The following is a 15757-nucleotide window of genomic DNA, read 5'->3' as shown; positions in this document are numbered from 1 at the left end:
TGAGTTGAAAAGTTATGTCTGCACAAAAACTTGCGCACAAATGCTTATAGCAGCTTTATTCATACTTTCCAAAATTTGGATGCAACTAAGATGTCTTTCAAAAGATTAATGGATAACTAGCATACACACAGTGGAATATTGTTCAGCCATAAAAAGAAATGAGCTATCAAGACATGGAGGAAAAGGTATGTATTAATCTTAAACACATATTGCTGAATGAAAGAAGACAGTCTGAAAATTGGCTGTATGATTCCAACTATATGATGTTCTGGAAAAGGCAAAACTATGAAGATATTAAAAAGATGAGTGGTTGTCAAAGGTTAGGGAGAAGGAGGGAGAGATGAATAGGTGAAGCACAGGACGTTTTCAGGTTAATTAAACTATTGAGTATAGGGGGCTTCCCTGGCGGTGCAGTGGTTGAGAGTCCGCCTGCCGATGCAGGGGACACGGGTTCGTGACCCGGTCCGGGAAGATCCCACATGCCAAGGAGCGGCTGGGCCCGTGAGCCATGGCCGCTGAGCCTGCGCGTCCGGAGCCTGTGTTCCGCAATGGGAGAGGCCACAACAGTGACAGGCCCGTGTACTGCAAAAACAAAGAAACAAACAAAAACTATTGAGTATAATACTGTAATGGTGGTAACACGCATTATGCATTTGTCAAACCTACAGAGCTCTATCATACAAAGAGTGAACCCTAAGTATAGATTTTAGATAATAATAAGGTGTCAATATTGGTTCATCAATTTTTGTTTGTTTGTGTTTTTTTTTTTGTGGTACGCAGGCCTCTCACTGTTGTGGCCTCTCCCGTTGCGGAGCACAGGCTCCGGATGCGCAGGCTCAGCGGCCATGGCTCACGGGCCCAGCTGCTCCGCGGCATGTGGGATCTTCCCGGTCCGGGGCACGAACCCGTGTGCCCGGCATCTGCAGGCGGACTCTCAACCACTGCGCCACCAGGGAAGCCCAGTTGATCAATTTTAACAAATGTACCCGCTAATCTGTTAACAACAGGGAATACTGTGAGATAGGGAGAGAAAGGGTATATGGGAACTCAGCACAACTTTGCTGTAAACGTAAAACTCTCCTAAAAAATAAAGTCTATTAAAAAAACAGTTCTCAACTTTTTGAAGCTTATAATATATCCAGAAAGAAAGAATCATGCAAAAGATGATAGTATAAAGTAATAATGGTTATATACAGACATATATGAAATACTTTAGTAAAATAAAAGAGTAACAAAATCGGGAAAAGCTACAAAATGGAAAATACTTGAAGGATTAGTGGTACTTCATCCTGTTGAATTATTGAATGAATAAATTTATTGAGAATTTCTCATTCTTACAAACTATTCTTAGATGTTTAAGAAATTTTTTTAAATTTAGTCTTCAAACAAGCCTGTGAGGAAAGGGTCATGTGCTTTTTATGTAGGAGGAATCTAAAGTTCCCACGGTCACATGACTTGCCCAAGGTGAATGAATGAACACAAATTTGAACACTGGTCTTCTGACCCCCAAAGCTACCTATAGGAAGAAAGACCAAGAAAGAAATGAGACTGAATGAGAACCTGCTTCAGACACCAGGTCTTTTGACAAAGATGTTATTTTAATTAATGAGTAAAAATCAAAATGTCCTCTGTTGCATATAAATAAGTACAGTGATTTTTTTGTGTGTGTGATTCTAATGAACAACGCCATGAAAGGTAATTTTATTTTCTTTTTTGATGGCATATTTCCCTTTAATGGCCAGGTTTAAAGGAAAAATAAGAGATGTAAATATCATATATTAAAGATAAATGTGTTCATTGTCCAAATCCAGGAGAAAAAGAAGAAGGAAAAAAACTATGTCTCAGGTTCCATGACAAGATATTGAAATTAAGCATAAGAAAGTTCTTCCCTGTAGATAAACAGAAAAACTGTGGTGTAAGTTAAACCTCTGACAATATTGTGCTTAAAAGGGTTAAACTTTAGGAAAGCTCCCCATTCCCTATATTTACCTTTTTAACATAGCTTCAGCTACATGATAAGACATTAGTTCTGAAAAGTCTTCTTTTGACACCTAAAATCTCCCCTGTACTCCCATAATACTTCGTTATAATTGCCTGTTCATTTGCCCTTAGTCTTCCCTGGGTTTCAGAAGGGTAGAGACAGTTTTATTCACTTCTGTTTCTCTAATGCCTAACCCAAACCCTATTAGATAATACATACTTAAATTTGTAAATACAAATAAATGAACAAAGAAGGTAGCTAGTATTTTGCATTTGCAGAAAAAACTTTTCAGTCACCCTTCCTTGCTTGATACATGAGTTTTTGTAAACTTACAGTGATTTTGTTAAAACACACATACACACAGAATACTTGTAAATTCTGTGTGGAGGAGTAGAAACTACATACTGTCAATGAAAATTTTCTCAAACAAAATAGTAATAATATTTTCAACAATCTGTATAAATCTGGGAACAGTACAAAAGAAAATATTTAAGACCGCAAAATTATCCATCTCCCATGTATCAATAATTGGTCTTTCATCCCTTTCTATCTAAGCTCAGCACACATATGCTCTACATACTTCATCTATGGCTACAATGTCTCATAAGCTTCTTGAGTCTTGCTTCTCTATTAGTTTTATCTATCCTCATTTGTTTGTTTTGCTTATCATTAAATAATAAAGAAAATACCCATCACAGTGACCCACCTCTGCTCTTTATTTCCTGTATCACACATCAGTAACACCTGTCACCAGAGTGTCTAGGTTAAGTCCTTGAACTCTTTTTGAGTTTTTTCTTTCTCTCTTCTTTTTGTTCCTATATGCCTCATATGGAATGTACAGGGATAGTTTCTATGTATGTATCAATTAATTTTGTGATCCTCTGTAATTAACAGAGAAGATGACTAATAATGGCTAAATAAATAGAATTTTTTTTCACAAGAAATCCAGGAGATGACTGCTGCTGGCATTGGGCCAGAGACTGGATGATACCAGGAAATCCTGTGATCATTTGGCATGTTCCTTTTGTTGGTTATCTCATGGTCTCAAAATGGCTACTAGAGATCCAGACATCATGTCTAGGCTCATCATGTTTGGGAACCACATAGGTTCCCTAAAGTAATTCTTTTGCTTAGAAACAAAACTGGATGATTATGTGTATATGTGATACTATAAGGCAATAGGCCTCCAATGAGCTTGAATGATAGGAGTATCAGTTAGGTCTTTGGTTGAAAGCAAGATAAACTAGTTGGCTAACCTATGAAAGAGGAATTTATGAAAGGATGAGTGTGTTGGAGTAAGGGACTGAGAATGGGTAGCAGGCTGGGAGTCCAGGTTTAGAAATAGGCAAGAAAATTGGGAACCACGATGGGATGAAAAGCAGGAGGGAAAATGTACAGCAACCTTCTTAGTATTCCCACACCCTAATCAGGAGACCACTACTCTGCTCTCACCAAGATCTCTGCAGGGAATTACCTTCAAACTTCTCTCTTCCTAGCTAGGCAGTTCTGGCTAGAGGAAACTCTTGCAGTTGTAGTCAGCTGGAACTGGAAAACTGAGGGCTAGCCAGGCATCTCTCTCTTTATCTCAGGGCTTCTCCAAGTAGACTAGATTGAGTTTCCTTACAGCCTGGTGTCCTTAGAAAAGTAAGCCGACTGACATGGCAGCTTAGGGCTCCAACAAAAGTGTTCCAGCTACCAAGGCAGAAGCTACAACATCTTCTACAACCTAGCCTCAGAAGTCACACGTTACTCCTGACACATTATTTTGGTTACAAGGAGTCACAAGCCTGCTCAGATTCAAGTGAAGAGTAATTACACTTCACCTCTTAAAAGGGGAAGTGGCAAGGTCCCAGATGAATTGGAGGAAGAATAGAGATATTGTGACAGCCATTTTGGGGAAAGAAAATATGCCACGTGTAGGACAATAGCATGTCATTGCATTCCATGTAATATCATTTGCAAAGTTCCTCCACGGAGTGGCTATACAGATTCACAAGTTGTCATTGCTTTAAAAAAGAAAGTCATGATTCTCCTGTTCTGATTATTTTAATACAAGAAATAGATAACCACTTTGGGAAATATTTTTGTGGGGTGTTTACAAGGCATGTTCAATTTATTGGCATACTACCTCATAGTTCAAAAGATCATAGTAAATGAGGGTTGAGATTAATAATGATTTATTTTTCCTTTGTGAAAGTCATGGAATAGTACTAGCAAAGAAGAGAGACAAGAAAAGATATTTGTGGATATTTGCTAAGAGTTTATTATAATATGACAGCAGAGTGGTACAGAGGGTAATGACTTTGGAGCCAGAGGGATCCGAATTCTAATCAAAGTTCTACCACTTATTAAGTGACCCTGAGGATAGTAATTACTTTTTCTAAGCTATAGTTTTTCATCGGTAAAAAAAAAGTACTGCTACTACTAATACTGCTGCTGCTACTACCTGCCTCACAGAATTGCTCTATGGATTGGACGTAATGGAGTTAAAGTGACTGACGCTTAATAGGTACATAAGAAATTGGAGGGACACTACCATTAAACCACATAAGAGAAAGTGAAAAAAAATCAATGCTTTCAAATACTAAGGTAATTGGTAATGATAGGCCAAACAGTCAATATGATTGAATGGTGTTTATTTTTCATCCATTTCTTTTGCTATGGATGATACAGATCTTGTTGTGATTAAAGTAGGATTAAGCTAATTCTTAGCTCCAAACTGAAATGACTTTTAAAAATTGAATGGCCTGAAAAGATATCCTTGTACTGAGGTTTGTGTACCTGCTTCAGACCGAGCCAGAAATACATGAAAAGAAATGCCTTTTCAGTGTCTGGAAACCTAAAATGCAGTCATGTGGAAATGAACCTTTCTTTAGTTTCAGTGGTAGAAACTTGGGATATTGACTCAATAGCCAAAGTGACCCAACTTCCAAATCCTTTCTTTAGCTTTGATGTATAAACAACGCATCCTCTTGCAATTATAATCACTGTTTGCTTTTTTGGTTCTGAAGGCTGATTCACAGGAGGTCAGTGTCTTCACAATCATAACTCAGAATTAATCAGGCTTCTTGATTCAAATCTAGCCCTACCACTCACTGACTGTGAGGCCTGGCTAAGTTTCCTACCTTCCCTGTGTCTCAGTTTGCTCATCTGTAAAATGAGAATATTGATGGTTGTGATAAAAACTAAACGAGATAATCAGCATCGCGCCCACATAACTCAATAAATATTAATACACAGTAGCTGCTGCTACTATGAGAGGCTTACCATGCATTTCTGCCACAGAAAGCTTCCTTTAATATGAGAATGCATTATAAAATGCTCTATCCTATCAGAAATATCAGATCATTTCTAGCTAGCTATTGCAAAGAGAAATGAAATTTCTTGCATGTAGTAAACTAAGTTATGGATTATATTCTTTATATTCTCGCCTCACTGTAGATTATTAAGTCCAATGGTGTCAGCCTTTCAAGCAATGGAAAGCTTATTTATTGCCTCTCTTTTTCTGTGAATATGGAACTACAAATGGGTCCAAGGTAAAAGGAGGAAAAATACCTGTGAAAACAGAGCAGGAGTAGAAGGAAAAGACTTAGTATGAGAGAAAGGAAAGGAAAACGGCTTGAACATATCTGTACATCAAGAATTTCACTGTGGGGCTTCCCTGGTGGCGCAGTGGTTGAGAGTCCGCCTGCCGATGCAGGGGACACGGGTTCCTGCCCCGGTCCGGGAAGATCCCACATGCCCGCGGAGCGGCTGGGCACGTGAGCCATGGCCGCTGAGCCTGCGCGTCCGGAGCCTGTGCTCCGCAACGGGAGAGGCCACAACAGTGAGAGGTCCGTGTACCGCAAAAAAAAAAAAAAAAAAAATTTCACTGTGTGGGTGGAGTTTTTCTTTTCTTCTTTCTTTTGGGCCCACCACAGGAGTCCATAGAAATTCAGGCTTAGTCCCAAGCTGAGTCATCTACCAAACAACCCATCTGGAAAGAAGTCTGTTTCGTTTTGTCTAATCTAACGGAAATAAACTTCAAGTCTCTTGCTTCTGAGTGGAAGCAATTATTGCTGTTCCATTTTCATGAAGATCGTGACCACTGGAAATTTTGTGTTGTCAGCATGCAAACCAACTATTAATTTCAAATGTCTCAACTTTTATACTTTAAATATGTTTATCCTGGTGTATCTAGCATGTATACCTTTTCTTTTAAATTCTCCATATTCATATCTCTACTTTAGTCTTTCTAAATGTATTACCATAGAAGAAAAACATCAGAAAAGCACACGTAAGACTTCTCTGTATAGTTCTAGAAAAACCAAGTTTTCCATTAATTTTCAAATGAAAAGAAAGAAAAAATCCTTATTGGTTTGTCTCTAGTGGGATAAAATAAATTAAAGTTGCATCATAATATGAAGGAGCAGAGAAAATATAACCAAGCATGGCTATATGGCAAAATGAAAATGTAAGAGTCCTTGTCAAAAATTATTAAGAATTTCAAGACACTGAGAGCAGACCATTGAACCATATGTAGGGTCTTCTGAGCAGGGCCCTATGTGACTGCACAGGTTGTGTATCCGTGAAGCCAACCCTGAATGTAACTCTTTTATGTTGTCTAAAAATAAATCTATTCTTCTTCAAAAACCTTCATACTCAGTTTAAGGAAGAAGAAAAATGAACTTTTAGTGCCATCTGGTGTGAATTTTGTTCTGATTTAATAATCTATTTTTAGATCTTCCTCTGTCTAGAAAAAAGAGCATAGTTTCTTAGTTTCTCTTCCACTTCTTCCCTTGGCTACTCTCTAAGAATTTTTGGAGTGTACCATGGGGAAGGGTGTCATTGTCGAGGGAAGGATTGAGGTCTCTGGCTCAGTGTCTCCTGGCCCTTCTGTTTGCTGGTTCATATCTCTTGCCTACCTGGGGGGAACGTGACATTGGAGGTTAACTTAGGATGTGACATAGTAGCCGTATGTTCCTAGAGGCACTGTCATTATTGGATTTTAAACACGACAGGGCTCAAAATTAATTTTTTCTTCCACTCTTTGGAAGCATGGGAGAAAGACCCGATTAACCAAAGACAAAATAAGAGGTTTGTACGTTTGCTCTACATGTAAGCTAGGACATATGAAATTTATGACCTAGTCATGTATGATAGTTTTTCTAAGATTTTCTTTTAAAATGTACAAGTAAATATTAATTTATGTTTGGAGTGAGTTTCGTATCTTTTTCTAAAAAAATAAAAAATCAAACCACAAAACCCCCACTCTTATATAAAATCACAAATTCGACTTCCTGTTTAAAAGAACCCTGCAGTAAAATCAGTAAAGTTTTTTTTTTGTTGTTTGTTTTTTTTTTTAATGGATACAGTTAACCCATTGTTTCCTCTTGCTTCTCTGTGTTTGGATGGATTGCATAGAAAACATATAAATGTATCCAATGGGTAAGCATTTATACTTCATGAGGCTGATTTTTGTTTATTTGTATTTTAAATCTTTCCCTTTATTGATTCTTTCCTACCTTCACTTAAAAGAATCAAGACTCTTTTATCTTAAAAGAAAATAAAAACAAAAATAGTGTCTTGTCCAGTATATGTCCCTGGCACCTGGTGCCACCATAAGCATAAGCTACCCACTCTAATTAAGTCATAGGTGACTCATTACAGGGACTGTTTAGTGAAAAATGACATCAAAACAGAGCTGAGAGGAGACCTTTCTGATCCACTGGGCAATTCACTAAACCATCCTACTTATGTGATCTTTCTTGGAGGTGAATCTGTCCATGTAGTTGTCAAGGCTCCCTTGATCTCTGATCAAAGGACAAAAATGGTGCTGTTTCGAGTGCAAAGCCTATATAACTAAAATGTTTTTATCATAACTCTTCATATTAAGCAAAGAAGCAAAATGATAATTATGCTTAAAGATAGCAACAAATACTATACCTTTTTTATTTATTTACTTTTGTGGCCACGCCACCCGACATGCAGGATCTTGTTTCCCCAACCAGGAATTGAACCCGTGCCCCCTGCAGTGGAAGCGAGGAGTCTTAACCACTGGACCACCAGGGAAGTCTCTATACCTTTTCTAAAATAAAACGCTGGCACAAAAATTAGGAACTGTGAAATTATTTTAATTTTTTTTTCAAAAGTGCAATTAAATACAGTGAGAATTATTGTGCTTCATCCTAATATTATTTTGTAATTTTTGTATTTTCCAATTTTTCCTGAAAAATGAAGAAAATACTGGAATGAAGAATGCTGAAATACTAAATGAAGAAATTACTCGTTGGGGAATGCATGTTTTCTGACAGAAGGCACAGAATTGTGCTTTAATATTTTAGACGTGATTCTCATATAATGTAAAAAGCTTGTAAGTTTGTCTCTGGGGAGTTGTAGAGGCGTAGTTGTCATACAAACAGGCATGTCATTACTAGGTTCTGTTTTTTAATAATTTGGTTTCAATAATTCTATTGTTTTCCCGAAGATAACCCTCTTTTTAAGCACAGAGAGTATGTCAGCATACTTTTTCAGATATGTATTAGCTATTGTATTTGGCAATATAACTTTTAAATTGATTTCAAATGTGCAAATTCATAATTTATTTCAAAATTATTACTCTTGGAAGTTTTCTGCCCCAGTTTCATTCAACTTTTGATCTTTTCCGCCATCTAGTGATCAACTTTATAAACTTCCTTCCGATTGTATATACAAAGAGCTGTTAAAAAAAAAAGTAAAAGAACTAGAAAGCATGTTCTATTTCTCCACAGAATTTATAGTCTAGTCAGGAGACATAAGCTGCAGGCATGGAAAATATGGAAAATCACTTTTCAAAGAATATAAAAGAATTATCAACAGTGGGGAAAAGCTATATGTGTACTAGGGAAGCAGTAGTGATTTTATATATTACGTTTGATAATTTTATTTGAAGTAAAGGGTTAGAAAGCTAGCTTATCCATTTTCCCTAAGTCAGTTGTACATGGCACTTGATTAATGGAGTGGAAATTTAAAAAAATCACATAAATCCTTCTTGTCCAGACTACATAGAAGAGTTCACCTGGGCGGCTGGTACTGCTGCTTCCTGCTCATTTATTCCTCAGTACTCTGCTGAAATGACCCTGGCCCACCAGCAGTGACTTTGTCAATAAATACAATAACCATTTTTAGTCCTTATTTTCCTGGGCTCCTTTGCTGCATTTGACACGCTCTTGTATGCTTTCCCCTCCTCCCATGACTTCAATCCTCTGGTCCCTTCTGGTTCTCTGTCCATCCCTCCTCTTCCATGGGTTCCTCTTCCTCTGCCTACTCTTTTTTTTTTCGGTACGCGGGCCTCTCACTGTTGTGGCCTCTCCCGTTGCGGAGCATAGGCTCCGGACGCGCAGGCTCAGCGGCCATGGCTCACAGGCCCAGCCGCTCCGCGGCATGTGGGATCTTCCCGGACCGGGGCAGGAACCCGTGTCCTCTGCATCGGCAGGCGGACTCTCAACCACTGCGCCACCAGGGAAGCCCTCTGCCTACTCTTTAAGTGCTATTGGTTGTCCTAGTCCCTTGGGCCACTATAACAAAACACCATAGACTAGGAGGGTTATATACACAACAGTAATTTATCTTTCACAGTTCTGGAAGTGGGAAGTCTAGATTTAGTGTCTGGTGAGAACCTTCTTCTTAGTTCCTTTAAGGTCCTCTTTTTTGCTGTAACCTCACATGGCAGAAGGCGCAAAGGGTCTCTCTGGGGCCTCTTTTATAAGAACGCTAAATCACATTCATGAAGGCTCTGCCCTTACAACCTAAGCACATCCCAAAGGCCCCACCTCTTAATATCATCACCTTGGGGATTACATTTCGACGTAGGAATTTGGCGGGGGGAGGGGGGACACAAACATTCAGTCTGCAGCATTGGTATTACCCAAGGTGGTATACTTGGCTCACTAATGGTCACATGATGTCATCCACATGTATGTTTTTATCCTTCACTCGTATTTTGATGAACTTTAAGTCTAACGTGTTAGGGATTGATTCTCCAGAGATCTACTCTTGCACATCTAGTGACCTGTTGAACACTTGGATGTTCCCTGGGGAACTAAAGCTCCACACTTTCAACCTGAAAGTGAATTTTAGTCCTGATAAAGAAGTGAATGGGTCTGCAAGAGAAGGGATAAGGTACAGCAACCTTTTGCCAGAGTCATCAGTGCTGGTAACAAACAGAAACGTAGTGAGGGCACTGATTGCTGCCAATGCTTATCACTGGGGAGGAAACAAACACACAAGAGAAAACAGTAATGTTTACTCGCAGAAGCACTTTGCTGGCTATTAACATCATAAACTGTCACATAAGAATGAATAACTCCATTTAGAATTTAGTAATCTGAAAACGGAAGGCTGGCAGAAAGCATTCCTGTTCTTTGGATAAATGATCTTGCTTTTAAATACTCTTTGCTTCTTGTTCTCGGTGCTGTGTCAATGGACTCTTGGATTTACTGTAGATTGCCTAAAGTCAGGTCACACTCTAAAGGAAGATTTTCAGATGTTTAAGACCATTAGCATCAAACGGAGGTATGTACCTGACACAATGAGAGGTAATGAAAAGAGAGTACTGAAAATGGAAATGTGAGGGAGAAAAAAAAGCACCCATTGACAGCATATGAAATCAGATAATCATTCAATTACTTCTTTCCAGGGATCTTTAAAATCTATTCTCAAAGACTGAGTAAATTATTTTCCTTACACTGTGAACATTTTATTCTTAACTGTGCAGAGGGAAAAAAAATATTTTCACTTTCTTTTGTCCATTCTTGAGAAAAAAATTGCAAAACAGACACATGGGAAATAATCATTGTACGTACTTATGTATTTTTTAACTTATACAAATAAATATTCACATGTTATTTGTAAGGCCAACTGGCCCGAGGCAAGGGAACACAATCAGATTCACAGGTTGCATCAGACCGAAACTGTCCGGACCACCCAGTTCCAGAAACTGACCTGGGGACTTTGCACCCGGCCCAGCCTTCCCGCCTTTCGAGGGGCGGGACTAATGGTCCCCCAGGATACCCGAAAAGACCACCAAATAAGGAATTCCCTGCGCCCTCCCAGATTCACCACACCCCTTTCCCTTCTTCCCCTATAAAATCTTGCCCAACCCCCTCGGCCAGGTGCAACTTCTCTGGCCCCTTTCTCTCGGACCAGTGAACCTCGCCCGGGAGCGCTCCCTAATAAAGCTCACTTGAAGCTTTCCTCTGTTTCGCGGTGCCGTTTGTTAAAATCCGACCTTACATTTGGTGCTGAAACCCGGGAGGGGTACCAAGCCCCGCGGGTTACCGCGCGGGCCGCTCCTCCCCTCCCCCAGGAGACAACCAGGGAACCTCTACTCATCCACCCGATCCGGCAGAAAACGGGGTAAGTCCCCCTCGTTCCCTCCGACCCCCAGAGTCCCTGCCCACCGGACTCCCTGTCCTTAATCGCGGCCGTGTCAGAGACTCCTCCGTCCTCTCTCCGGGCCTCGGGCAACTGTAGAGACGTCCCAATCGCCTGACCGCCCTCCGACCTGCAGTGAATTGGAGACTGAGACCAGGGACGCCTCTCTCCGTCTCCATTCACTCAGGGACAGACTGGGGGTCATGGGAACCTCACAATCGAAACCAAATCCCCGAAGACGCCCCTGGGGTGTCTCCTAGCCAATTTTACAGCCCTCGCTATTTTCCTGAGGGGACTTTCGATTTTAACATCCTCCGTGATCTAGATAATTACTGCCGCAGGACGGGCAAATGGTCTGAGGTCCAGGTTTTTTGGTATTTGCGCTCCCTCCCCTCCCTTTGCGTCAGTTGTTCTACCTCAAAACCTCCTTGCTAAACAAACATCTCCTCCATCCAAAACCTCAATCCCCTTGGATTCCTCCCCACTAACCGACCCTCCCGAATCTCTTACCACTCCCCCCCTTCAGAACTCCTCTCCAACCTCCACCCTACCCTGAAGCGGTCCCTCCTCCTCCCGAACCCTTTCCGGCCCCTCCCACCCCCCCACCCCCGCCTCCCTCAGCGGTTTCTCCTCCCACGCCCCTTGCTTACACGCCCTCACGACTCCCAAGATCCAGATCTCCTCTGCCCTCTGAGGGAGGTAGCGGGTGCGGAAGGATTAGTCCTATCTTCTACTCTGACCCCTGACGAGAGGGAAAGAATTCAAGCTGCTGCCCGAAACCATACAGATCAGGTTCACCTTACCGACAACTCCTGCCTGTCGGAGGGACTGCCGTACCTGGCACCGATCCAGGATGGACTTAATCAGGATGGCCAAGATGGCCGCCGCTCATAAGGTAGTCAATTTTGAAAAACTAAAAGAGATAACCCAAGAACCTAACGAAAATCCAGCTATCTTTCTCAATCGCCTTACAGAGGCCTTAACTCTCTACACCCGGCTGGATCCCGACACCCCGGCAGGGGCAACGGTCCTAGCCACCCATTTTATTACCCAATAAGCCCCGGACATCCGAAAGAAATTAAAACGGGCAGAAGACGGCCCTCAAACCCCTATTCGAGATCTGGTAAAGATGGCCTTTAAAGTCTACAATGGCCGTGAGGATTTGGCAGAATCCAGCCGACAGGCTCGGATGCACCAGAAGGTGGCCCTCCAAACCCAAGCTCTTGTAGCCGCCCTAAGGCCGGCCATCTCCCATGGATCACAGCATCCACGGGGTCCGCAAAAGGCAACCCCGCCGGGGGCCTGCTTCAAATGCGGAAAAGAAGGCCACTGGGCTCGCCAATGTCCCAATCCCCGACCTCCTTCTAAGCCCTGTCCCAGCTGCGGGCTAATGGGCCACTGGAAGAGTGACTGCCCTACGACTGGCCCTCCCTCAGCGTCTCCACGCGGGGGGCAGGCCGACCCAACGGCATTACCACTCGAACTGCTGGGATTGGCTGACGACTGACGGCGCCCGGACTCGAAGACCCCCATCACCCTCGCCGAGCCCAGGATAACGCTACAGGTAGCGGGTAAGTCCATCTCATTTCTGGTGGACACGGGGGCTACCTATTCGGTCCTGCCTACTTATTCCAGGCCAGTTTCTCCTTCCCAGATCTCGGTCATGGGTATTGATGGCAAACCATCCTTCCCACTCCAGACAGCTCCACTCCCATGTCATATCGAAAGACTCCCTTTTACTCATTCCTTCTTACTCATACCATCCTGCCCAGTTCCCTTGCTAGGCCGAGATGTCCTTTTCCACTTAGGGGCCTCCCTCCAGCTGGTTAGACTTGACCCTAAGGTCCCCTCCTCCCAACTCCTGCTTCCTCTTCTCGGCCTGTCTCTAGAACCCTCCCCCTCCTATCCCCCTCTTCCAATCACACCGAACCCAATCAATCCCCAAGTCCGGAATACTTCTAAGCCCATAATAGCAACACACCATTCCCCCGTTCTCATCTGCCTAAAGGACCCCTCCAAATTTCCCATCTCTAAGACTCACCTTAGGGGCCTACAACCTATTATCACCAGACTCCTAAACCAGGGACTCCTTATCCCCACTGACTTTCCCTGCAACACCCCCATCCTGCCTGTCCACAAGGCCTCTGGGGATTATCGCCTGGTCCAGGACCTCCGACTAATCAATGAGGCCGTAATTCCTCTCCACCCAGTAGTCTGGATCCCTAACTTTGCTCTCCTCGCTAAACCCTTATATCTAGCCACTAAAGAAACCCCTCAATTACCCCTCACCTCTCCTTCCGCCGTTTGACAGGCCTTTCTCACCCTCCCTAACGCTCTGGTATCTTCTCCTCCCCTTTCTCTGCCCAACCCAAACCAACCTTTTCACCTTTTTGTGGATGAACGGGCCGGAATAGCCACGGGACTCCTTGCCCAGGCTGTATGGCCTTCCTACCGCCCCGTGGCCTACCTCTCCAAACAGCTAGACCCAACCATTCGGGGACGGCAACCATGCCTTCAGGCCCTAGCAGCAGTAGCCGAACTGACCAAACAAACACTCAAACTGACTCTGACCCACCCACTAACCGTGTTTTCCTCCCACCGGCTGGTCGACCTCCTAGGCCACAAGTCTCTCTCCCTCCTGGGCCCCTCCTGCATCCAGGAGTTCCACCTACTTTCATTGAAAACCCTTCTATCTCCCTCGACCCCCCCCCACCCCCACGCCTAAACCCGGCCTCCCTCTTGCCTATCTCCGATACCGGGACCTCCCCTTCCCACTCCTGCCCCCAAGTCGTGGAGGCCCTCAGCCCGCCGAGAGAGGGACTCTTTGACACCCCTCTTTCAAACCCGGTCCGCACCCTCTTCGTAGCATGCTTGCTCCCTGTTTTCTTAGGTTCCTTCGCAGGCGCATGGAGGAAGTCTCTCGGGTGGCCACAAACCAAATGCTCCTCGGTCCTTACACCTTGCTTCCTACAGAACCCCCCACTGGTCTCCCCTAAGCCTCGGACCTCTGGTCGCCCGACTCCCCTTTCAACGTCCCCATTCAGCATGAAGTAGCCAGAGATCAGAACGCTGCCCCGCCCCATTACACCAAAGATGTCGGGATGTAAGGCCAACTGGCCCGAGGCAGGGGAACACAATCAGATTCACAGGTTGCATCACACCGAAACTCTCCGGACCACCCAGTTCCAGAAACTGACCTGGGGACTTTGCACCCTGCCCAGCCTTCCCGCCTTTCGATGGGCGGGACTAACTGTCCCCCAGGATACCCGAAAAGACCACCAAATAAGGAATTCCCTGCGCCCTCCCAGATTCACCACACCCCTTTCCCTTCTTCCCCTATAAAATCTTGCCCAACCCTCACCCGGATGCGACTTCTCTGGCCCCTTTCTCTCGGACCAGTGAACCTCGCCCGGGAGCGCTCCCTAATAAAAGCTCACTGGAAGCTTTCCTCTGTTTCGCGGTGCCGTTTGTTAAGATCCGACCTTACATTATTACATTAAGAAAATGATATATCACCTTATATGGTATCTTCTCTCATCTCATATTCTTAACATAAAATTTTGTTTGCTTTTATTTGAAACGATGGCATTTGAGTAGAGTCTTTTCTCCTAATTTGTTCTTCTGTTTGAGAATGCACCACTTTCTATGGGTAAATCCATTTGAATATTTATCTTTTAATATGTTTTAACTCAATAATTTGTATTACAAACCTATACATTTATTTCTTAATTTATAAACTTTAGAAAGTATCTGTTAACATCTCTCCTGCGAAACATGAAGATATCTTTCTTATTCCATCTCCCCAGCCCCACCTACTCCTTCAAATGCTTGTCAATTACATATATTATTATTGTGAGTTTTTCTAATGATTGCATTGGCACATTTAAATGTTGGATAAATTTTGGAATGTTTTTGGCTACAGATAAAAGAAAGCCTGATGAATTATGGCTTAAAAAATTAAGAATTTATTTTCTGCTCATAACAAAAAGCCTAGAGGTATATGGCCCCAGGGTTGGCCAAGAGGTTAACTGGCAACAACTCTGCAGTCTCTTGGCCTTCTCCCCTATGGTTGACATTCTCACTCATTTGCACCCAAGAGGGAGCTAGCGAAGGGTGTATCCACAAGATTACCTTCTCCTTTTGTGCCATTGTTTGGGGGTTTATAGCATGACCATACAGAGGCTCAGCCATTCTATACTCACCCTTTTACTAATTCCTCTGACAACTTCTGCACCCCTACATTCCCCATTTTTGATAATGCTGAGCTTGGCCACTTTGGGATTCATTAGAAAGAAATTGTTCCTATCTTTTCAGGCTTCCCCTGCACATGTTTTGAGTCGTTTTCTCTATTCTAATATATCCATCAATAGGATTTTACCAGTT

This window comes from Phocoena sinus, chromosome 6 (assembly GCF_008692025.1).
Source record: "Phocoena sinus isolate mPhoSin1 chromosome 6, mPhoSin1.pri, whole genome shotgun sequence".
NCBI lineage: Eukaryota > Metazoa > Chordata > Mammalia > Artiodactyla > Phocoenidae > Phocoena > Phocoena sinus.
This window is presented reverse-complemented; position numbering follows the sequence as displayed.